Here is a 26,213-nt window from a genome sequence, read left to right on the forward strand (position 1 = left end):
GCCTTAAAGTTTGACAGTTAAGTTAAAGAAATGCCATTATCACAATAAACAAAACTCATTGAACTTATCCTTAATAGAAAGTAATCATAAAAGTAAACAATATGAAAGCTAAGCAATATTACTAAAATTAATTTAAAGTTACTTATTCTCTTAGCGTAAAGAGTGCCTCAGTTCCTACTGTAAGGGAGAACTCTTCTTAGGATGATAAACAGGGACAAATTCTCACCACAGAAGTACTTGTAGGCTAAGAGTAGCAAACATTTTGAAAATCCAATATTAGAAATGAGGAAGGAAAAGAACAGTGATTAGAGTTATAGTGAGGTTGTTTTATCTATTTTTTGTTGTTTATTTGCTTTTACCCCTAAGATCAAGGCAGATCTCTGTGTGTTTGAAGGTAGGACTTGAAGGATACAGACAAACCAAAGGGTCATTTTTGAAGAAGGAGGAATGTATGATCTATTTAGAGTTAGGTACAGAGAGCAGAAAGTTAACCTACTTCTGGTGGAAATGAGAAATCTGTAAGAAAATATACAACTCTTTGATCTAACCAGAAGTACTAGAGATTATAACAAGCTTTTGATGAAATATGACATGTAAACAGTGCTCTTCTGCAGAAGTAAGAGTTAATATTTGTTTTAGTTTCCTAGGATGCTCAAGCAAATACCATGAAATGGATTGGTTCAAACAATGGGAATTTATTAGCTTATGGTTTTGTGGCTAAAAGAAAGCAAATCAAGACTTCAAAAGGAGCTGCTTTCTTCCCAAAGACTGTGACATTCTGGAACTAGCTGCTGGAAAGCCTTGGTTCCTCTCTCATGGGGCAATGCTCCTGACAGGTCTCCTGGTATCTTCCTTCTCTTCCAGGTTCTGTTTCAGCTTTTTGCTTCTTGTGACTTTCTCTCTCTCAAGTCTGAATTCTTTCTGTTTATAAAGGTCACAAGTACAAGGATTAAGACCCAAGTTGATTGGTCTGGATCACACATACCTTAACCGAAGTAACGTTATCAGAAAATCCAACTTAAAATAGGTTCACACCCACAGGAATGGTTTAAATTTAAGGACATGTTTTTTTGGAATACATACAGCTTCAGACCACCATGAAATCAATTTAATAGTATCTATGGAAGATTAGGTTCCATTCAAACATTCCCCATATTCTTTTTGTTCTTCTTGCTTAGCTTGCTAAGATAATATATGGTGACTTTCAAAAGGAGCATTGTATTCCACATTAAAATAACTACTAATCATGAAAATTAAAGGTATTGGAAATTTTAATTATTTTTGAACAGTATATAGTACTCTATCACCTTGGAGCATAAAACTGATTTGTTAATTTCCTATCTCTACAATTAAAATATAATTTGTGACTACAGTTTGTTTCCTTTCTGAACTGATCCTAGGAGTCTGATTTTCAAAAGGTCAAAAAAATACAACTCATCAGATTAGCTCTGTGCAGATGGGGCACAGAAGGGACCAGACAGGTGAGAGGATGCTTGTGACAGTCTTTTATAAAACTCATCACTTCGACTTGTGAAAAAGAAAAAGACACCATCTGTGCCGTCATTCTTATTAACCTTCTGCTTTGAATAGGAGAGATAAACTAGAGACTGAGAATAGGTAAGTGAATACAAAATAATATTTGCTTTAATTAGGGCTATTGAGAATCAAACTAAGGGTGAGTAACCTTATCTCTGCTTGTCATGCTTTTTATACATGTTTTTGTGGGTAGTTATTTCTACCACTGAGAAGCTATTTGTTTTGATTTAAGCCATTTGTTTTGATTTAAATCAACTCTGATTTAAATTTGAAACCAGTCTATTTTAACCCATTAAAATTACATTTTGACGTTAATGAGCTATTTGTTAAGCAATATTTAACTATAGCTCTTATTTTTAGTATCTGTGCAATTCTTAAGAACCAATCAGGGAGACAGAAGGTAATTTTTATTTTCACATGTTATTTAGCAAAAGAGAAAGCAGGAAAAATTTAATGTTAATTAAGCCTATACAGATTTTCACTTTATTTGACTAAAATTGCAAGAGAATAATACTGTCCTTTGTAATGGCTTGTCTTCCAGTTCTATGCTATTGATTGATTTAATTTCGCGGACCCTTCAGGCATTCATAACATTGCTCCTATCAAATCCGGCTCTATGGAAAAGAACTAATACCATTCATATCCTCAAATGTCAATGTGAATACACATTGACAGTCACAGTAATTGCTTGCTTCTTTCAGTGCCTAGGATTTAGTGTCAAACCATCTGTTTGGCCAATCTGGATTGCTCTATTTCTATATCTTATGTTGAACTAGATAACTGTCTTTTGTATTGTTTAAAATATTTCTACCCCATTTCCACCTAGATTGTGTTATCTGATCTCTAATACATATGACATTTTATTAAATGTGTGCTTTTATTCACTTGCTGATTCCATTACCCATAGGATTAAATTAAAACTCTTTAGCAGAGGACATAAAGTCCTTTATAATTTGATGGAAGCTAGCATCCAGAATCTCATCTCCTTTGATTCACTACCACACCCAGTGTGTCACCTGAAGCTATGATTGCAATTCTTTGCACATTAGTCCCTTGTTCTAGAACATAGACACCCTATTACTCCACCTTTAATACCCAGTCTAGCTAAGCCTGCTTGCCTCTTTATGTAAATCCTCCTATATTTTCCTAGTATCCTCAACTTTGCTAGAGCTACTCTCATGTAACTTCCCCAGGAAAGGTGAAAGGAAGATAAACTTCCTGACTCTTTGAATGTTGAAGATACCTATGTTGTTCTCAAATTTGATTGACATCAATAACAGATTTATATTATTGTGAAGAAATCTTATTGTAGAGATTGTAGTTGTTGTTGTTTTTTTTAATTTACTCCTAGACTTGTTGTAATTCCAATTAAATTCTAAAATTTAGAGAAAAAAATAAGGGAAAATATATATGCATACACACATATCCCAAAATTTGATACTATTATATCTTAGTATAATAAATTATAAATAATTTATATTGCTTTGTATAAATTCCTATATATAGAAAGCAATTAAAAAAGCAATACAATTCTTTATAAAATTATTTGCTTATCTGCCTGTTCCCTACTTATAAACTGAAGACACTTGGTGTCACAAAATGTATCCTGTGATTTTTCTAAACAATTCAATGAATAAATGGTGGGTAGTAAGAATTATTATTATTTTAGACATATGCAATCACTTTTGCTTTATGGTCATATTCTCTCTGTGCAGATAAATAAGGGAAGAGACTGACACACATCTCCTACGAACTAAAGTCATACACTGAAGGTCATGTCTAATTTAGAAAATTTAGTAGTAGCTCCACTTCAGATTATGAGTATGATCTCTGTTACTCTTTGGAAACTATAGCATTATTATTTCTAGACAACTAATATATATGTATTTCTTAAGACCCTGAGACATAAGGTAAACATAGACTTAAGAAAGTGATTAAAATATATTACCTATCCCTTAAGCAGAAGAAAATATTATCCTATATTTTGTGATTATTGATAAAGAGCAAATAGGAGAAGAAGGTAGATCCTGACATTGGATCACACATATAAATAAAAAACAGGGCAATATTCCCATAGAGTAACCAAGATGCAGGCGAAAGTCAAGGAACAGTGTTAGAATTTAGAAATTTCCAATTTTCAATTAGGAAAAATATAGGTTTTGACATCTAGAATTGTGTAGGCAATTATCTCACTATTCAGTTTATTTAAACACGTGTATATGCTTACTATATATACAACAGTCAGGGCAGCACATGAACAACTAAGTGTTCAAAGTCAGAATAGTTGAAGTTGATCAGTTTTCCCCTGGGCAACAGAGTACCAGCGACTAGAGAAGGGTCAAGGGTAGAGTCCAGGGGTTCAATTTTCAAATGTGGAATGTATAAGACTATCAAAGGAGGGGACCACATATACAGGGAGGTAAATTATTTATAGCTTCTCTGTTTTACTTCTGATGGAAAACATTATTTCATAAGGGGTTAGGAAAGGACTTGGAAAGTAATTTAATAACAGTCTTACTCATAGTCATGTACAGTACTAAAGGGAAAACTTAGTGGATTTGGTCACCATCATCTGTGTATCTGCTATATGTATTCTTATTGTTTTAGTATTAGATATAACCTTCACTTTTTGCCAAATCCTGTTCCTAGTTCTCTCAAGGTACTAAACTCTGAGTAAGACTCTACCAAAATTTTTCATATATGTCCAAACTTCTGTTCTACGTTTCTCAGTCTGGAATTTCCTTCACAGGTCCCATAGGGATTAAGTCAAATTTAGGACCCCAAATTATTGCCATTTATTTAGGAAGAAAGTAGAAAAAAATGAATTATACTGGGGAGTCCTCCATTCATTAAAATTTGTACTTCAATTCTTAGTAAAATAAAACATAAACATGAGCTTTGCGGGACATTTGTAGAGCATTTAATATGTACAGAGAGGCATTACTTGATACAATTCTTTTAAACCAGGCTTTCAATGGTATAAAGCAAATCCATTATATACACATGAATTTAATCAAACCATTAAGATTAAATTAATCTAAATAAACTATTGTATACTACATTCTAACTGTATTGTTAGACTATTCAATATGAAAAAAACTCAGGAAATTATTAAATGTGCTCATCTATATTAAATTTAAATAAAAACCTAATCTTCCATTCTTGTCAATGAAATATTCCATAGCTATGCCATTCTATCATTCAATAAATTAAAGACTAAACATTCATTTATTTGCATTGAAATGCAAAGGTTCACAAAGAAGAATATGCTGAGAAAAACATTCATAATTTTCTGTTTTTACTTTATCTTTTCTAGCTTGGAGTTTAGATATCTAATAAAATAGTTTTCTACTTTTAAGTTTTGAGCATAACTTATTTAATCAGCTATTTATGTTTTATTCACCATCTGCTAAAAGATAATCAACAGGAATATAAGGCATAATATAGAATTTTTAAATGTTTTTCTCCTCTTGATAAAACAAGGCAAACTCCTCAGTATTCCTTCATTGCCTTTACTATAATGTCAGTGTATTAACATTTATACTATATTGCTTCAACTTCTCCATTCTAGTTCTTAGAGTTGAAAATGCAAATGACTGGTCCAAGAAGAGACAATTTCCGAGATGAACAGGAATGGAGATTTATTATTGAGTCAAAGGGAAGAGGAGAATGAGAAATAAACTGAGATAAAGTAGGACTAGATTATGTAGAGCCCTGAATTTCAGTGTGACTTCTTGTGTCCTATAGGCAACAGAGAACTATTAGAATTTTAATAGGAAGTAGAATGAGAAACATTGACTAAGGAAGATTAACTGGTAACAGGATTTAAAATGATAAAAAGGGATTTCAAAATATCTTCCTCAATATCCCTGACCATCCTCCCCATTTAATAAAAAGATGTTAAGTTATACCTCCAACTGCGTTGTCCCCTATCCTGACACCTGTTAGTTAAGTTAAAAGAAAATCCCCTTTATGTAGGATTAAAAAGGAGATTTAAAAGGAGATTGTAGGACTTTGGATGAATTTTCCATTTAAGAAGGTAATCCTGTGTGGTACTTGGTAGTTGGAGACACAGAATGTTTTACTATCAGTTTATCTGGTGTTAAGTAATGAGTTATCTTGGCAATTTACCCAGGGAGAGCTTCAGAAGCAAAGAACTTATCAAATGGTACAATCATGTTAAAATATAAATGTTCCATTGATTGGTTTGGCAGATCAGCATATATAAGTCATTTATTAATATAAAGAGTTTAGGAGAGAGATAGTGAGGCAGAAGCACATGGATTAGATTTAGGAAAAAACTGTCTATATTTGCTCTCAGCTCTGCATGTAGAGGGTCCAGTAAACCAAGTTTATTACTCCCTCATCTAAAAAGGTATGATATTTAAACAACATGGAAATCACATAAAGTTAAAAGGTATATGACACTGGAGAAAAAATTTGAAATTCTAAGAGGAAAATATTAATTTAAAATATGATAGCATGCCCAAACAACCTTATATGTGGCATATCACATATAAGGGATCCTTATAAGTTTAACATCTACGATTAACATCTGATTTCTCAACAGAAAACACCAGGAGTAAGTGGGAGGACATATGTAAAGCGCTGAAAGGAAGAAAAGGATGTAATCTAACAATAATATATTTGACAAAAGCTGTCTCTCAAAAATGAGGGAGAATTAAGACATTTCCAGATAAACTGAGAGAATTCATTATACTAGAGCTGCCTTATGGGAAATGCTAAAGGGGTTTCGTGTTGAAAGGAAAGGGCACTAGAGAGAAACTTGAAGCTTTATGAAGAAATAAAGACCTCTAGTGTAGGTAACTTAATGAGTAAATATAAATGCCAGTTTATTGCATTTTTCACTTATAATACTGTCTTTTACTTCTCCTACAGCTTAAAATTCAAAACCATAAAAATAAGCACAAACCTCTGTTATTGATTACACAAAGATAAAGATGTCATTTGTGACAGAACAACATAAAAAGGACAAATGGAAGGATACAAGTACTGTATATGTTTAGGCTATTGAAGTCAAGTTTTAATAGGTTTAGGATGTTAAATGTAACCCCCATGGTAAATATAAAGAAATACCTAAAAAAGTCAACACAAAAGGAAAGGATATGTGATTAAATTGGCTCATTATAAAAGGTCATCTAAACAAAAAGGAAAGCAGTAATAGAGGAAAGGAGAAACAAAAATATGACTTAAGACATAAAAAACAATTAGTAAAATAAAAGTAAATCTTGTTTTAATAGTAATTGCCTTTAATATAAATGGATTAAACTCTCCAATGGAAAGGCAGAATGGATAAAGAACCATGACTCAATATGTGCTGTTTATAAGAGACCCATTTAAGATTCATAGATATAAACAGGTTGAAAGTCAAAGGATTATAATATTTCATGCAAATTGTAATCAAGAGAGAGCTGACATGGCTACATTAATATCAGACAAAATAGAATTTATGTCAAAAACTGTTACAAGAGACAAAGAAGGACATTATATATTGATTAAAGGGTCAAATCAACAATTACAAAATATAATCTGTTAACAAAAGGGTGCCAAAATATATCAAGCCAAACATTGATAGAATTGAAAGGAGAAAAAGCTCTACAATAGCTGGAAATTTTAATACACCCACTTCAATACCGGATAGAACATCTAGACAGAAGATCTAGAAGGAAGTAGAGGATTTGACCAACACTATAAACAACTAGACATGTCTCTCTCTCTCTCTCTCTCTAGAGAGAGAGAGAACATTTCACCCAAAAATAGCAGAGTACATTTCACCCAAAAATAGCAGAGTACACATTCTTTTCAAGTGCACACAGATTATCCTCCATGATAGACCATATGTTAGGGCAAAAGAGAAGTCTCAATAAATTTAAGAACATCACAATCACACAAAGTGGCTTTTCTGACAACAATGAAATAAAGCTAGAAATCAATAACAGGTGGAAAACTGGAAAATTCACAAATATGTGTAAATTAAGCAACATACTCACAGAGAACCATTGGGTTAAAGGAGAAATTATAAGGAAGCTGGGAGTTGAATCATACCTCCACAAAAGGCATATTATGTTCAGTTAGAAACTCCAGGTCCAATGTGTGTGAACCCATTCGTAAATAGGACATTTGAAGATGTTACTTCGGTTAAGGTGTAGTTGGGTTTTGAACCAGATTACTGGAGTCTTTTATAAGCAGAACGAAAATTCAGACAGAGAGAAGCCATGGGGAAAAGCCAGAAGTGGGACATCAGTGGAACTTGAAAGAGAAAGAAAATGTTGCCATGTGATGGAAAAGCCAAATAACCCCAAAGATTGCCTGTCAGCAAGAATATACTGACCCCAAGAGGAAGCAAATCATCTAGCCTCTGAAACCATGAGCCAATAAATTCCTGTTATTAATCCAACACATTGTATCGTATTAATTTTTAGCATCCAGGAAACTAAAACAAAGGGAAATTAGAAACTACTTAAGAATAAATGAAAAAAAAAAAAGCAACATACAAAAAGTTATGTGATGCAGCACAGGCAATGCTCAGAGGGAAATTTACAGCTATGAATACACACCTTAAGGAAGAATAAGGACTCAAAAAAATAATCTAACTGTACATCTCAAGGAACTAGAAAGACAAGAGCAAAGGAAACCAAAAGTGAGCAAAAATAATTTTTGAAAGATGTATTTATTTATTTCATCCCCCACCCCCCTCCCTGAGATGACTTCCTCAACTGTCTGCTTGTTTGTGTTCACTGTGTCTGCTTATCTTCCTTAGGAGGCACCAGGAACTCGAATCACTTTAGCCATATCAGGAGAAAGAATTATGATTAGAAAAGAGATAAATGAAATACAGAATAGAAAAAAAAATTGACAGAATCAACAAAACAAAAAGTTGGTTCCTTAAAAAAATCAGTGAAATTGACAAACCTTTAGCTAAACTGACAATGAAAAAAAAAGAAAAAAAGATGCAATTATCTAAATACGGAAAGGAAAATGGTGATATCACTACTACTTAACAAAAAAGTATTTAAGAGACTACTATGAGCAATTGCGTGCAAACAAATTAGATAATCTAGGAAGCAATGGAAAATTTCTAGAAATAAACCAGTCACCTAAATTTACCAAAAAAAAAAAAAAAAAAGAAAGAAAGAAAGAAAACTTCAAACGCCTATAAAAACTATAGGGATGTAATCAGTAATTGAAACCCTTAAAAAATTCAATGACCAGATGATTTCACTAGTGAATTTTATGAAACTTTTATGGAAGAATTAATACCAATCTTTCTTAAACTCTTCTAAAGAATTCCAAAAGAGGGAGTACTTTCTGATTCATTCTGTGAGGCCAGTATTACTCTGATACCAAATTCTGATAAGGACATCACAAGAAAAAAAATTCTACAAACAAATTTCCCTCATGAATATAGAGTAAAACATCCTTAACAAAACAGTAGGAATCTGAATTCAACATCCCGGTAAAAAGATTTTACACCATGACCAATTGGTGTTTCTCATAAGAATGCAACAGTGGTTCAACATTAAAAAATCAATATATGTAATATACTATATAAATAGAATGAAGGGAAATGACACACATTATCTCAATAGATGCAGTAAAAACATTCAACAAAACACAGCACCCGTTCTTGATGAAAATACTCAGGTAAGTAGCAATAGAATGGAACTTTCTCAACATGATAAAAGTCATTTACAAAAAACCCACGGCTAACATCATACTCAATAGTGAAAGGCTTAAAGTTTTCCTCCTAAGATCAAGAACAAGGCAAGGATGACTTCTTTCACCCCTGCTATTCATTACTGAAATAAAATTTCTTGCCAGATCAATTAGTCCAGACAAATAAATGAAAGGGATCCAAATTGGAAAGGAAGAAGTAAAACTATCTCTATTTACAGATTCATTATCCTATATACAGAAAATACAAAAGAACATACAAAATCTATTAAAGCTAATAATCATGCACAGCAAAGTGGTGGGGTACAATATCAGTATTAAAAAAAATCAATTGTGTTCTTATAATGATCAATGAACAATCCACAGAGGAAATTAAGAGAAAACTGCATTTACAATAGCATCTAAAAATTAAAATACCTAGTAATACATTTAACCAAGGAACAAATGTATTGTACACTGATAATAAAAAATGCTGCTAAAGGAAATAAAGATTTCAATAAATGGCAAGATACCCCATATTCATGGATTGGAAGTGTTAATATTGTTAATATGTCAATATTACTCAAAGCCGTATATATAAAAAGTCAATGCAATCCTTATCATAACTCCAGCAGCCTTTTATATAGAAATTGAAAAATTGATTGTCAATTTCATATGGAACTGCAAGTGGCCCTCAATAGTGAAAACAATTTTAGAAAATAAGAAATTGGAAGACATGCACTTCCCAATTTCAAATTATACTACAAAGCTGCAGTACTCATGACACTTTAGTACTGGTATAATGGCAGACAAATAGTTTAAAAGAATGGAATTGAAAGCCCAGAAATAGTTCCATATATGTATGCCAATTGATTATTAACAAGTGGGCTAAGTACATGCAGTGGGAAAAGAATAGTCTGTTCAACCCATGGTTTTGGGAAAATTGGGTATTTACATGTAAACAAAGGAATTTAGATCCTTACCTCACACCATATACAAACATTAACAAAAATGGTTAATAAGAGCTAAAACTATAAAATTTTGGATGATAACAGCACCAAATCTTCATGATTTGAGATTTAGCAATGGATTTTTGATATGACACCAAAAACATAAGCAACAAAAGAAACAATGGGAAATTTTAATTTTGCCAAAATAAAAATTTTTTGTATTGAGAGAAATTATCAAGAAAGTGATATGTGAAGAAATTTTACAATGCCACAAGACAAACACAACTCAACTGAAAAATGCACAAAGGACTTGATTAGACATTTCTCTAAAGAAGATGAACAAATTACCAATGAGCACATGAAAAGATGCTTGGCACCATTAGCCGTTAGGGAAATGCAAATCAACATCATGAGATATCACTTCACACTGACAAAATTTACTAAAAATATGAAAATTAAGTGTGAGAGTAGATGTGGAGAAATTGGAACTCTAGTGTATAGTTGGTAGAAAGGTAAAATGGTTTGGCCACTGTGAAAAGCAATATGAATGTTCCTCAGTAAGTTAATTAAGAATTACTTTATGACCCAGCAATTCCACTTCTAGGAACATCCCCAGAGAAAGTGAAAACAGGGCTTCGAACATATATTAGTACAAGAAGTTAATAGTAACATTATTCACACTAACCAAAATGTGAAAAAATCCAAGTGTCTATCAACAAATGAATGGATAAGCAAAGTGTGGTATATACACATAATGGGATATTACCCAGTCATAAGAAAGAGTGAATTTAGAAGACATGCTGCAACATGGAATAACCTTGAAAGCATTATGCTCATTGACATAAGCAAGACACTTGTAGCAGTTTGATATCATTGATGAATTCCAAAAAGAAATATTGGATTATGTTTATAAACTGGTCTTTTCCTTTGGGCATGTTAGAGTGTACTGGATTCAGAGGTTTTACTTTCATTGGATTAAATAATGATTAAGGCTTTGATTGGGCCACGTCAGTAGGACATTGCATCCCTGCCTCTGTGGTGGGCAGGGACTCACAGAAAAACTATACTGCAGAGAGGGAGGTTGGGGTTTTGAGCTGGAGCCCCAGGAAATAAGCACACAAAGGTGCTTGGTCATGAGGAAAGAGAGAAGGACCTGGGGAGAGAGACAGAGTCATTTGCCTGATAGTTTGCAGCTGCAGAGACCAGAGAATGAGCCACTTGAGAGTCGAACCCTGGGAAGAGAGGCACCTAGGAAAGCCTGAACCCTTACAGATGTTGGTAGACATCTTGCTCCAACACATGGCAATACACTTTGGTGAGGGAGGTAAACTTGTGCTTTATGGTATGGTAACTGTAACTTCTATCCCAAATAAAATATAAAAGCCAACAGATTTCTAGTATTTTGCGTCAACACCCCTTTGACTGACTAATAAGGGCAAATATTGTATAATATCACTTTAAGAGATGACAAGAAATAGCAAATTCACAGAGATAGAAAGAAGATTAAGAAAGGAAGGGGAATCCTTGTCTATATATTAAATAAATACAAAAATATATAAAAAGGAATACAATTTCATTAGAGTATTGCAAATTAATGTATTTAGTCTTTTTTTCTCAACAAAATGGGAGAAGATAAACATTCATAGTATACACATTGGTGAACGTTAAGGGGAATGGGTATTCATAATCAGTATTGTTTTTCAGCACGCATGGTATATTTTGAAGCATATCATAGTTCCATAACAGATAATTCTAGTTTCAGGAATCTATTCTGGAAAAAAATTAGACATTCTCTGTGGCATTATATGATAGGGGAAAACTATAATAACTGATATGTGATGAAGCAGTTAAAATAATAAGATAGAACTATTTAGGTTGGTGCAAAAGCAATTGTAGTTTTGCATTGTTGAAATTTGCCATTTGATATTGACATACATTCTTAAATAAATGTGGTTATGTTATACATCATTTTAATGTGCATTTCTTGCTTAATTTTTTTTTGCTAATGATTTATTATTTGCTGTTTATTTTATATTTATTTTAAAATATGGAAATGATGTTAGGCTAAAAGCAAATTCAAGCAATTTTCTTATTTGAGTTCAAAATGGGTTGTAAAATGGTGGAGACAACTCACAATATCAACAATGCATTTGGCCAGGAACTGCTAATGAATATAAAGTGCGGGGGTGGTTCAAAAGTTTTGCAAAGGAGATGAGAGCCTTGAAGATGTGGAGCATAGTAGATGGCCATCGAAAGTTGAAAATGACCAATTGTGAGTAATCTCGAAGCTGGTCGGTCATCTTAAACCACACAAGAAGTTTCTGAAGAACTCAACATCAACCATTCTATGGTTGTCTGGTAAGTTGGAAAGGTGAAAAAGCTTGATAAGTGGGTGCCTCATCAGCTGAAATAATCATTTTGAAGTGTCATCTTCTCTTAGTCTATGCAACAACAACAAGCCATTTCTCGATCCGATTATGACATATGACAAAAGGTGGATTTATACAACAACTGGCAATGACTAGCTCAGTGGTTGGATGGAGAAGAAGCTCCAAAACACTTCCCAAAGCCAAACTTGCACCAAAAAAAGGTCATGGTCACTGTGTGGTGGTCTGCTGCCAGTCTGATCCACTACAGCTTTCTGAATCCCAGTGAAACCATTACATCTGAGAAGTATGTTCAACAAATCAATGAGCCGCACCAAAAACTGCAATGTCTGCAGCTGGCATTGGTCAATAGAAAGGGCCCAATTCTTCTCCATGACAGTGCCCAATTGCACATCACACAACCAATGCTTCAAAAGTTGAATGAATTGGGCTACGAAGTTTTGTCTCATTTGCCATATCACCTGACCTCTTGCCAACCATCTACTACTTCTTCAAGCATCTTGACAACTTTTCGCAGGGAAAATGCTTCCACAACCAGCAGGATACAGAAAATGCTTTCCAAGAGTTTGTCGAATCCTGAAGTGTGAATTTTTACACCACAGGAATAAGCAAACTTATTTCTCATTGGCAAAACGTGTTGATCGTAATGGTTCCTATTTTGATTAATAAAAATGTGTTTGAGCCTAGTTATAATGATTGAAAATTCACTGTCTGAAACCATAATTCCTTTTGCACCAATCTAATATATAATTGGCATAGAAAATCTCCATGCTGAGTGAAAATGCTGATGGCAGAGTAAAAAAATATGATTCCATTTCCACTCTTAAACACTCAAAACAACAAAAAAGTATAGATATATATATATATACATGCACACATATGTAATTATGTATATATGTGTGTGTCTGTATATTTGTATGTTCATATATATATTTATTTGCATGCATATAATTATATTATATATTTATATACATGCAAATAATAATCATAAAGGATTCTGGAAGAATTATACCAAAATGATAACAGTCCATACAAAAAAGAGTCTAGTGTGGTGGTAATAGTAAGAAATCCTTCTGCAATTCAGTTATTTGAAATTTCCTGAAGAATGTTTTAAGTGCTTCTTTTATAATTGAAAAATAAGACTGTGGGACTATATGATTTTGAAACTGAATGAATTTTCCAGATTGAATACCCCATAAGTTCAAGTGTGATTTATTTAGCCATTTGTAAAATTTGAAAATGAAATATAAGACTGGATGTAAGAATAAAATGTCCATCTAGAACTCTTGAAATGAGTCATTAAGGAAGAATAGTATTTTCTATAGTCAACGATTAATATATCAAAATGTTTATTTTAAATGCAAGTAAATTTACAAATATAAATGTGCTACCTTAGTGTTTTGTCTTTTCTAATTTATGTTCTAAATTGTACATGCAGCCATAGTTATAGATGTGGTATGGCAAGTCCATTTAAATGAGTGAACTTTGATGAATGACCTTCCCCTTACAGCTGGACTGCAGTATTGTATGCTACTAATGCAAATGTTTTTACAGGAGCTTTAAGTTCAGGTACCTGTTTGCCTTTCCTGTTTTTCACTTAGAACACAAACCTGTACAACATTTAGTCTGTTTGACCTGAGTTTTCTTCTTCCATAAAGTCAGTATCTGTGGATTTTATCGGTGGTTTTAGAGTTCTATCCTGCCCTTTGCCAATCTTGTGCCATTGGGGAAGCTACTTCACCTTGCTGAGCATGAGTTTTTCCAAATGTAAAAAGAGGGTTCTTTACCCATCATGTAGAATTTTGTGAGTCATATAAAATAATATATTTAAAAGATCTAACTATGTATCTTACTGATTTTAGCAATTCAATCAATAATTCACTTCTCCATTACACTTCTTTTATATTACTTATATTTTCTGTCACCCTCCCCATGTGACTTAACTTTACATTGAAAAAGTCTTTCATTTTTATAAAGATTTCAAACAGAGCACTCTTTTCCATCAATGTTACAGATAAAAAATATATAGCATGTCATATGTAATCTTTGGCTTCTCAAAGCTGTGTTGTCATGGCTGCCTCTTTGACATCAGAAATAGTTTGATCTGGGCTATTTATATAAATGGAGTCTCTTGGAAAGTCAGCATGATCTAAAAATGGATTTTTAGGTAATTGAGCTTTTATAATAAATTATACTATGGTAATATAATTAAAGATTTGTGGACTGTCTGAAATATATATATGTATGTTTTCTCTGCTTTATGTCTTGTCTCCTTCTCATAAAATCTAGGAAGCTGCTTCAAAAAATTAATTCATAAGATGTGAAATATACAAATAGGAATTCAGAAAAATGCAAATTTTATTTCTTATAATACTACTTTTCTAAAATTACACATACTGCATAATCAACAGTACATTTCACAGTCTAACTATTAATTCATAATAATAGCAATGTGCTGTGTTTGAATACATTTGTTACATTTGTACTTCCCATATTTCTGCAACTTCTAATTTTGAACCACCTAATTTATTTTATCATTAGTTTTCCCCCTTTTATTCAATAATACAACTTCATTTATTCCCGGTGAAAATGAAGAAAAATGGAAATTGATATGCTTCTCTATTTTATGTAGCTAATTCTTTGTTAAAGAATATAGCAGCAGAGGTTTTCCTACTTAGTTATTCTGAGTGCTAACTTTCATTTATATCCCTCCTTTTCCACCTTGAACTCCCCATTCCAAATTCCATTGTCAACCTGCAAAAGAACTATCAAATATGTCTTTAATAACAATAGGTTTCCTTCCTTTCTATTTTCTCTGGGCGACTGAAGTATTTGTATTGGACAGGATTTAATATGCTAACCCCCACTGACCACATTCAGTACCAATTTAAGTGCCATTATTTGATGCCTAGGGATAGTCAGCACAATGGACTGGGGGAAAGGCTCAGAATATAATTTGTTCTTCACAGGTATTGTTTTTAATCTCATATACATATGTACAATGGCAAGAGGGAGGCATTGTATTATCAGCCATTCCTTTAATATGGAGTGGAAATAAGTTCTCTCCAGTGAAATAATTCCTCCAACAAATGTATTCCAGGCAGAATATATTTCTAGGTATACCATTTAAGTGGAAATTTATGAGGACCCTGCTGTATTTTAGGCTGGTTTTCTGAAGAACTGTAGGGACTGATAACAAAATAGAGACATTTATAAACTCAAGCTACAACTTCTTCTGTGAGATGTGATTTAACATAATGACTCAGGCTTACATTGACCACAACCTGTTTCATTCTGGAAGGGAGAGCTATTTTCTGCCTTTTCCTGAATTACTACCACACCTCACAAATAGGGGATAATATCAAACTTAAGCTCTACTTTAGAGTAACAATAGTAGTAATTCCAATAATATTAAAATGAAGTGTTTATTATGTCACATACTGTCTACATCGATATATAAATCCATTTAATTCTCACAACCCTAGGAAGTACCTTGCTACTACCTTTCTGCAGATGAGAAAACTGGGGCACAGATAGTTTAATAATTCACCCAGAGTCATAGAGCTAGTATGTGCCAAAGTTGGGCTCCTAACCAAGGCATTATGATTCTAGAATCCAGTTTTTAACCATTATGCAATACTGAAGAACTGGGGAGAAGTTATCTGTCAGTGATTCCACTAACTTATTCTCTCCTCCCATAAAAGCCTCCTTCTCTGCTCTTATTTGCCTGTGGTTGGAGCTCCTGAGCTTTAAGGTTCAGTTCTTCTTGACATGGGATATTTATCAGTTAAGTTGGAAGCAACAGAAACTAGTTTTTTGCTAATATGAGCAGTATTTTGCTGAAAAGATATTGTATATGTCACAACATTGAAAAATGTTTGAGAACCAAGTTAAGAAAACAAAAACAGATAAGAACAAGCATGTGGTTTTCCACTGCCCGGACAGAAGTTTTTGCTATGTGACTTGATAAGAGGCACATGGAAGCAAACAGAACCATAACCAAATGATCTCATAGTATCAGGTCAGCAAGTTTATATCTCCAAGGAAAAATGAATTTGATAAGTGGACCTGCTTCCACCATTGATAGTCAATGCTGAGTCCCAGTCCTGACACCACTGCCACTGTTTCTCCAGGAACAGGATTTGCTGTTGCCATAGCCACTGCCATCATGGATTTTCCACTGCTCACGTTTCTTTAATTCCTAATTCAATGTCTGAGAGAGAGATGTGATTTTTGGAGTCTCAGGCTTGTCTTTATGCCTCAGTTGCAAGTGCACTTAGAAAAGCAAATATCTGAGTTTTTCAGGTTTTATGGTAGGAAAAATTTTCTTCCTCTCATTGAAGTTCCCCTGTTGATGAATACCAACAGGGGAAGTCATCAGATGCTTCAGAACCTCCAAGATGTAAGATGTCCCCATTAAGGCAGGTTGGATTATGCCTCTCACTTTTTCTTCTTGAAGATATACACACTGGAGGATTAGAACTGGAGAAGAGAAATAGGAAGATAAGAATTCATCCACAGATGAAAATGACATTATTCATTCCAGACTTACAATTTACAAGGCTCACACAAATATCCCTATACAAAACCTGTGTTTATTTCTATTCAGAATCAATATGTCAGGGGAGAGGAATGATAATCAGCACACCTCAAACCCCAAAATATTTATTGTCTGACAATGTAGTCTAGGGGTTTTGACTTTTAGCTCAGGAAAGGAAACACAGAAGCAGTCCCTCTTAGAGTAGCTATTACACACTCTGGTGCTTAGTTCTGTAGTACAAAAACTTTATCTATTTTTCCCAAATATGTTCATTTTTATCAGGAAAAGAGTCACATAAATAAAATTCTGACATGACAGATATATAACACATAATGCCAATGCATTAATTTAAAGACATTCCTTTCTTGCTTGATGTGATTGACTCCTTTGATTGGATAACACAACTGTCATTTGCCACTAATTTCTTTGCCACTGATTCCAACTCTAGTGGCTTTATTACCTTGTTTTGAATTAGAGATGGCCATGGGAACCAGAGCTAAACAAGAAGCTGTTGTTAAAAGTCTGGAGTCCCATTACTTCTGAGAACGCTTTTGCTTAACTGATGAAAGAGACAATCTAGATGGTATTGCTCCTTCCCTTTTATCACTGTCTTCAATGCCCTTGAAACAGTATTTGCTGTTGCCACAACTACATGTGAAACTTTGGCCACCATTCTGTAGGCTTGAGGTAACACTATAGGGAAGAAAAAAAACAGTATGTTAAGGATGGTAGGACAGTAATATAGAATGAGTCCAGTTCCTTGAATACATTGTTCAGCAGTTGAATAAATACCTACTTATATGGTATTTGTTAATTTGACACTAAATACCTTTAAGTTTCAATCCACCATGAATGAGATGTTTTGTTAACTGAAACCACAAGCATTCCCCATTGATACAATTAGTGAGCATAAAATCATATAATGGGTTATAAAATGTTTTGTGAGCAGAAAGTATATTTGACATGAGTTTTGGGAAACCCAATGAAATATTCCTAACCTATAATAGAGGATATTTCTTTAAAGACAAAATTGCCCCTGTAGTTTTATTTCCAGTGTATTTTGTGAGTAGACAGTATTGAATGTACTATGACTTTTGATTATGTAAGCTCATTTTCCATAATTTTATGCTGGTCACCTATTGCAGAGACAAATGCTCATTTCTAATTAGATCACTTATTTTTTCTCTGGTAGATCAGTGTGTTTTATATTCAGGGTTTGACATTATTAGTCAGTCTCTTGATTATAATGGCATCTTAAAGTTATTATTTGAGGGTTGGAGTCTGATTTTCCAACTAATTAGTAGTTGATCTCAGACAATTTATTTAACTAGAGTTTTATGAATCTATATCTTAAATTAAACTTGGATATTTGATTTCTATAGCATATGTGAATGCTTCTACTAGCATTGCAATATCAGGATTTTCTTAAAATGAAAGTATTCTATTTCAATAAAACAGTTTATAAATTTTTAAGTTTCTCAGATATAACTCTTGCCTCCATGATTTTCCTTTTAGGAAGAAGCTAACAAGTTTAACAGACTCTCCACTAAAGAAAAAAACATAACTTGTAATGAATATTGTGGTAGTTTATTTAAAAACCAAATTTAGAAGTCAATATGAATGACAGTAAAGATTCATTGCAGAATTTATGCAAAATATCCCTTCTACAGCCCTCAGTATATCTCAAAAGGCTTAAATATACAGGAATTCAGTTAACTTTAATATCTTTTTTACTCTCAAAAAGGAGAGAAATCTGTAATGCATTTTTTCAGAGAATATTATCTGTGATAAATGGCACTTAAAACATAAGGTGTGGGTAATAGGGTTATAAATGATCACATTATTTAGGCTATTCAGTGAGAAGCATGACTCATGTACATATAAAATGCTTAGAGGGGACTAACATGATGCTTATGAAATTGATATCTAAATCATAGTGAGGTTGAAAAATGCATTTCTATTTCTATCTTAAATGTCATATTGGTCAGTGTAGAATATGCTGGATATTTAGATTTTCAGCCTTCTTTAATTTCTTGGTAGTGAAATAAATAGCTAGAATTTCTTTTCTTAATGTTTATATATATCCAATACTTAATTATTTAAATTCAATTTAATGCTTGATAATTTAAGCAGACAAATTAGGCTAGTCAGAATTAAATCTAATTACATGATCATCAAAAGGTAAAATTGTGTGCAGCATGGTACAATCCATAAAATAATTCTTTATAAAGGAGCTGAAACTTTAATTACATGTTTATATCATTTCATGTTATGATCTAAATTATTATGCTCTCCTTCACATACAGTTCCATTTAGTTGCAGTCTCAGTTAATGGTCCTCTCATTCATTTTTTAAATGTTTCCCAATTTTAAAGTTAGTCCCTTGTCATATTTAGTATTAATGTGTTATATAAGCATGTATTTATTCTTGCCCACCTTACTTCCAAAAGTTATGTAATATTACCATAATTTTCTTTCACAAAGAAATTGAATAATAATCAGAGGAGACATTTGGAACCGGTAATAAGGACTGACTCCATTTTTTTTTTTTTAAGATTTGTTTATTTATTTCTCTTCCCTTCCCCCCCTGCCCCAGTTGTCTGTTCTCTGTTCTATTTGCTGCGTCTTCTTCTTTGTCTGCTTCTGTTGTTGTCAGCGGCATGGGAATCTGTGTTTCTTTTTGTTGCGTCATCTTGCTGCATCAGCTCGCCATGTGTGCTGCACCATTCTTGGGCAGGCTGCACTTTCTTTTGCGCTGGGTGGCTCTCCTTACAGGGCGCACTCCTTGTGCGTGGGGCTCCCCTATGTGGGGGACACCCCTGCATGGCAGGGCACTCCTTGTGTGCATCAGCACTGCGCATGGGCCAGCTGCACACGGGTCAAGGAGGCCCAGGGTTTGAACCGCGGACCTCCCATGTGGTAGACGGGTACCCTAACCACTGGGCCAAGTCTGCTTCCCAAGGACTGGCTCCATTTTTGATGTGTGGTTCTCACCAGCTTTCAAACGCCACCACTCCCCCTTCACCTTTTATTCCACATCTGGATAGTTGATTTACAAAATATAAAACAGTCCAGTGCTGTCTCCTTTCGAGTTCAAAATGAAAGCCCTGACCCATATTATCCTCATCCCAATCCCAACCCCAACTCCTAATTACTACCAAAGCAAGAGCCCGACTCCTTTTGGGTCATCTTGGGAAGATACCCTGCTCTTCCAATAATAATAATAATAAATAACAATATCTATTTAAAGATAATAAAACTTTACATACCGTCTTGTATGTAATGCATTTGGTGTATGCATGTGGAGTCATCAGTCTCAATATCTGAACCAAATGCTGGGTGGGTTGTCAATCCTTTCCTTGTAAGTTGATCACAATTGGCTTCTTGAACACAATGTCTAGAAACATGTCCACCACGAGGTAGTCTTTGTTTCCTTGCTTTGTCTCACTAACTGCTGGTGAGCATACTCTCTGACCTGTATTACTTTGTTCTGCATTTGCTGGGTCCTACTGAGCCTCTGTTACAGATTTAACCGTACTAAGCCAGATAATTGGCAGTTAAGGATAAGAGTGTTTGAGTCAGCCCTCCTTTAAGTAGCCCTGAATCATGTGTCTCTTTCCAGACCTCTCTGTGTGTCTCAGACAAAATTGTATGTCTCAATTCCACTATAATCCATGATTGATGCTAGCTTAGGGGAATAACTCTTACTCTGTGAGTGTTGGTTATGTGTCTCAACCAGGCATTGGCTTCTATTCTATAAAGTGCTTAGAGGAAACACTGAAACCCTTTGCAATACACAGGCCACTAGATGTTGCTTATGTAGAGGAAGAGCAGTTACCATGCTAAGGTCACAGTCCTATAAGCAGATGGCTCATTAACATACTACAAAATGCTTCTGTTGTTACTGCCATCTATGCTTCTAGCATCAAAATAGATCATGATCCTCAAGGATATAAGGAAAAATCCCCACAGAATCCCTATTACATGGCCAAGGGTTAATTCAAACCTGATTTAAGCCTAGGGTCCTTAAATTCTATAAATCACTCACTGCTATGGTGGAGATGTCTAACCTCCTCTCACACCTTGTGGAGTTTCTGGACTGACCATGATGGCCTTAAGTTGCATAATGAACTTCTGTTGTAAGAAATTGCCTTCCTTGGACCTACACTACAAACTATTAAAGTGGCAATTATTGTCTGCCTACTGGAATTTCACAGGTCCTGAACCCATGACTCTCCATTTCCAGTTGCTCGTTATGACTTGGGTCATGAAAGAAGTTCCCTGAAAACTTGACACAGTAACTGAAGTCTCCTTGCTAAAATGTGAACAATCTCTACAGGATAGACCAAACCTGGGTCTTCTAGCATATCTCTTCTGCAGAGGAAGGCCTTCCCTGTCCTCAGTCCGTTCTCAGATAACATGATACTGTGGAGGTCACTCTTTTCCCAAACATTTTGGATACCTGGAATCATCTTGGGATCAACTGAGTGGAGAGCAAAAGGGAGTTTGTATGCTTCATGGAAGGTAGCACCAACATCATATGTGGTGGAACTTGCCAGAGAGCTGCTGCTTCTCTTCACTTAATGGGATGTTCTTGACCAAGGGTGAAATGAAGGATTAGTGAAGTTGGATGAACTTCAGGAAGTCATCTTAGCCCTGGCCAACAATTGGCCCCATCTGTACAATTTTATAGGTTGTGTTATTGCCAATGGTCCATCTGGCCTGGCCAATGGCAGCAAAAATTCCACGTTCAAAGTTGCCTCCTCTGGGGAAAAGAACCCTAGGAAAATTGCTCACAGATGCTCAAAATATAAATAAAGTTAACACATGTCTCCACATATGCTAAAGTCACTCTACAGGCCTCATCAAGATGATCCAAATAAACTTCAGAGTCCTAAACATTACTGATAGTAAACAAGACATTCATTAATTTCTCTAAGTATGCAATGTTGGACTCTTGAAAAAGGCATTCAATGGAACTTTCACCTCCCTTATCAGCATTAGGCTCTAGGCTTCATAGAGCATCATAATGACTTATTTAAACAAGTTCAAATTCAATTAAATGAAACATGCCACATTTCAGTCATCAAGTATCAGGGATGAATTGTAATAAAGAGTCTGACTTCACTTTTTTAAAACATTAATTTATTTATTTTTCAATTGTATTTTTTTGAAAATACATAGATCACAAAAATGTTACTTGAAAAATATGAGGTTCCCATATACCATGCCCCCCCCCCCCGACTCCTCCCACATCTACAACCTCCTTCATCATTGTGGCACATTCACTGCATTTGGTGAATACATTTTGGAGCACTGCTTCAATGCATGGATAATAGTTTATGTTGTAGTTTACACTCTCCCCCAGTACATTCAGTGGGTTATGGCAGGATATATAATGTCCAGTATAATTCCCTGCAATATCATTTTGGACAACTCTAAGTCCTGAAAATGCCCCCACATCACATCTCTTCTTCCCTCTATCTGCCTTCAGCAACTACCGTGGCCACTTTCTCCACATCAGTGCTACAATTTCTTCTATTACTAGTCACAATAGTTTTTGATGTTTGACAGCTGACAGCTTTCAAACCTCATGACCCCCCTTTCATCTGTCCCACACCTGGGAAATGTTATAAGAAAGTCTGGGTTTTCTCTGCTTTGGTACCTGTAAAAAGTTTAAACTGTGCAAACCCTGACCAGGATGTGTGAACATTCACTCCAGCCCCATCCCTGAACCACCTTAAAAGACTCTTTAGCTCTTTTCTCCATCTCTCTGACCTGCTCTTTCAGGTAATTTTCAGGCCTCTTGAGAGGACACCCTGCTTTCCATCAAAAACCTTACGATGCTCTTCATAGCAAACATGGTGCATGTGTGACATCATCAGTCTTGATTGACATCCTTACCAATTTGTTCTAGGGGTCTGTCCTTCCTCTGTAGGGTGGCGACAACAGAAATGTTGTGTACCAAATTTCATTTCTTCAATCACTTCTGCTGGGTTTGCCTCGCCATGATGGAACTAGAACTGAGGTATTTCCTTGGAGTTTAGGAGACTCCTGCACTTTTCCTAGAAGCAGATTGGCCTGGAATGAGCCCCTTCTCCAAAGGGTCATTGAACTTCTTGTGTGACAGGTAAGTTCTAGACAGTGGAAACACAGAAGATGATTTCATTCTTTTAATGGACAGTACAGAGAAAAAAGGAAAATCAATTCTCTCAAAATACTCTAGGCAAGGGGAAACGGAGTTTGGCCCAGTGGTTAGGGCGTCCGTCTACCATATGGGAGGTCCGCGGTTCAAACCCCGGGCCTCCTTGACCCGTGTGGAGCTGGCCAGGCGCAGCGCTGATGCGCGCAAGGAGTGCCGTGCCACGCAAGGGTGTCCCCCGCGTGGGGGAGCCCCACGCGCAAGGAGTGCGCCCATGAGGAAAGCCGCCCAGCGTGAAAAGAAAGTGCAGCCTGCCCAGGAATGGCGCCGCCCACACTTCCCGTGCCGCTGATGACAACAGAAGCGGACAAAGAAACAAGAGGCAGCAAATAGACACCAAGAACAGACAACCAGGGGAGGGGGGGAAATTAAATAAATAAATAAATAAATAAATAAATAAATACTCTAGGCAAAAGCCATAACGGTTATCAGAGCATCAAAGCAATTAGAAAGATTCCCATATGACTGACACATGCAGACTGTTGTTTAACAACAACAATAAGTAGTGTTATTGCCCTTTTGAAAAATCACAAAAAAGTATGCTTGGAAGAGAAGATACAGTTTGCAGGTGTCTCTTTTTATACTATTAAAATAATTGATCCTTATTTCTTTGCTTACTTTGGTTCTAAGTGCATTGGAAAGAAGACTGGAGGCATTAATTTTTCTTTCAAAGTACAGTAGTGAGGAGTACAAATATGGTGATTACACAATAATCACTTATATTAATAAATTTCTGACCCTTAGAAATTAACATACATTTGCATGTCTATCTTTAGAATCAGCTCCATCTATCAGTTAATTGCTAATCAACTAGTTCCCATGGGAACTCGACAGCATAAAAAGACAAGGAAAAATGATAAGTCAAATGAAATTTGTTTTTAACAATGGAGAAATACAATGAAGACAGTAAGGTTGTAATCATGTTTTAGAATGTTTAAGATGTTTCCATTCATGACTTAGGGTGTGAATAATAATCCCTCGCCCCCACCCAAATGTGTCCCAAAATGCAGCAATCAGGACCATTTTCCAGTTACATATCCCATTCTCTAATAGTTATAGAAATACCTGGGTGATTAGCAGTGTCCTGAAAGACAGTCTTGCTGGTTTTTGCCTTACCATGATGGAACTGAACCTGAGATACTCTCCTTGAGTTTAATGGATTCCTTAGTTTCTTTCAGAAGCAGGTTGTTCTGGAATGGGCCCCTTCTCCAAAGAGTTGTTGAAATTCTTATGTTGACAGGCAAGTTCTACACATTGCAAACTCAGGCATGCTTAAGAAATTTGCTTGCTGAAGCACTGTTGGCCATGTACTGATCCTCTTTCATTGCAGCTTCAGTTGAAGCTACAGTCAGGCTTTTTTGGTTCAGGCCAGTTCCTCCACTTCTACTGTGACTTGATGACCAAACTCAAAGAGTTCTTCAAGATATAAAAATTATATTGTTTACCCCACTTCAGGATGATATTCTGTCAAGTAGCACCTCATACCCAAACTTAAATTCCTAATATTAAAAACAAACTCTGGATTTACTCACACTGACTCATTTTCAGGTGGATTAGATGAAGTGTCTGACCCAGAATAACCATGGCTTTTCCTACTCTATGAAGTAATAATCCTGTTGGTCCTATCACTTTCTTGTCCCAAAGTAATTTGTTTTCTTGATTTTGTGGGCCTTTTATACTTCCCATCCAGTTAACTGAAAGAAGTTTAATACATTTGATGCTCTGGGAAATGGGATTAAGGCACATGTCTCTAATTTGTTGACCCACTACATTTCCGTGGCCTTCTATCATAAGTTTGTGTGTTAGAAATAAAAGAAAAGACAGTAGGTACTTCAATGATTAGGCATTTAAACACTACCAATTAAACTTGGTTCTACTTTACAACCCTATTGTAGGCTGCCTCAAACATAGTCAATAAAATATATTGCTTAAACATTGAAAGTATTAACATGGATTTTCATTTTTGAATACATCTTTTTGTTGTTCAGACAATCACTATTATTTACTGAGAAAATAGAAAAAGATGTGAATATTTTAATTTTTCTTATTTTTTTGCAAATATGTTTTCTAGGAGACTAGGCTGTATGTTTGAAAAATTGCTACATATTCCTATTTCTACGTACCAGCAAATTGTCTAGATTCAAAGTTAGGAAGCAAAATTAATTGCCATCAAACCAAGCTTGATAGACCATATGATATTTGAGGAAAAAAGAATGATTTGTTTTTGGAAAAGATAACTGTCAACAAGTACATCACCTACACTTATGAAGGATGTCAATAATGTTTTATTCAATGAAAAATATACTCTTAAATTTATTTTTTCTAATTTTGCATGGCATTATTTGGTTTTAACTCTCTGCTTTACTTACATACACGCTATAATGTAAACTGTTCCAGAGAGTATAATGAATGAAATTGAGGTGACTAAAAGGAGAAAAATATGATGTCTGTCAATATAAAATTTTAAAATATTAGGATTACCCTGAAGCCTATGAAACCATTGTTCTCCAACTGCAATTATGGATAGATTAGAAATTAGGATTGTGTTTTTTTGTTTTTCGTTTTGGCTCTGGCAGTTTAATAATATTTCTGAAGAACATAAGTACAGAAAGCATTGTTATTAGATGGCTGTTAACCTTCCTTAAAAACAAGACACATTAATTGATCAGAAACAAATGTTTGATGACTTATTTTCAAATATGGCTGTTTCTTCACTCTTATGCCATAACTAATTTATTTCTGCTTTCTTTGAGAAGGAATTTTGTTTTTGCTCTTATGATGGTATGGAATAAGGTATATTCAGTCAGGCTTATATTTTTGGTAACATTCTGAATATTATGATTATCTATATATGTATATTTGTATATTTGCTTATATTTTCTTTTCCTGTAAAGTATAAATTCATAGATAATTATATTCTGATTT

The 26,213-nt window shown here is 34.6% G+C and overlaps 1 long non-coding RNA gene across 1 annotated transcript in view; it reads left to right on the top strand.

The window, feature by feature from the left end:
- Positions 1 to 1,530: 1,530 nt before the first annotated feature.
- Positions 1,531 to 26,213, top strand: part of LOC101415197 (uncharacterized) — a 48,386-nt gene continuing 23,703 nt past the window's right edge. The window contains exon 1 of the long non-coding RNA XR_009188268.2: positions 1,531 to 1,617. This is a non-coding gene — a long non-coding RNA (uncharacterized lncRNA). The remainder of the gene's footprint in view (positions 1,618 to 26,213) is intronic.

Source organism: Dasypus novemcinctus, chromosome 12 (assembly GCF_030445035.2).
Source record: "Dasypus novemcinctus isolate mDasNov1 chromosome 12, mDasNov1.1.hap2, whole genome shotgun sequence".
NCBI classification, from domain to species: domain Eukaryota; kingdom Metazoa; phylum Chordata; class Mammalia; order Cingulata; family Dasypodidae; genus Dasypus; species Dasypus novemcinctus.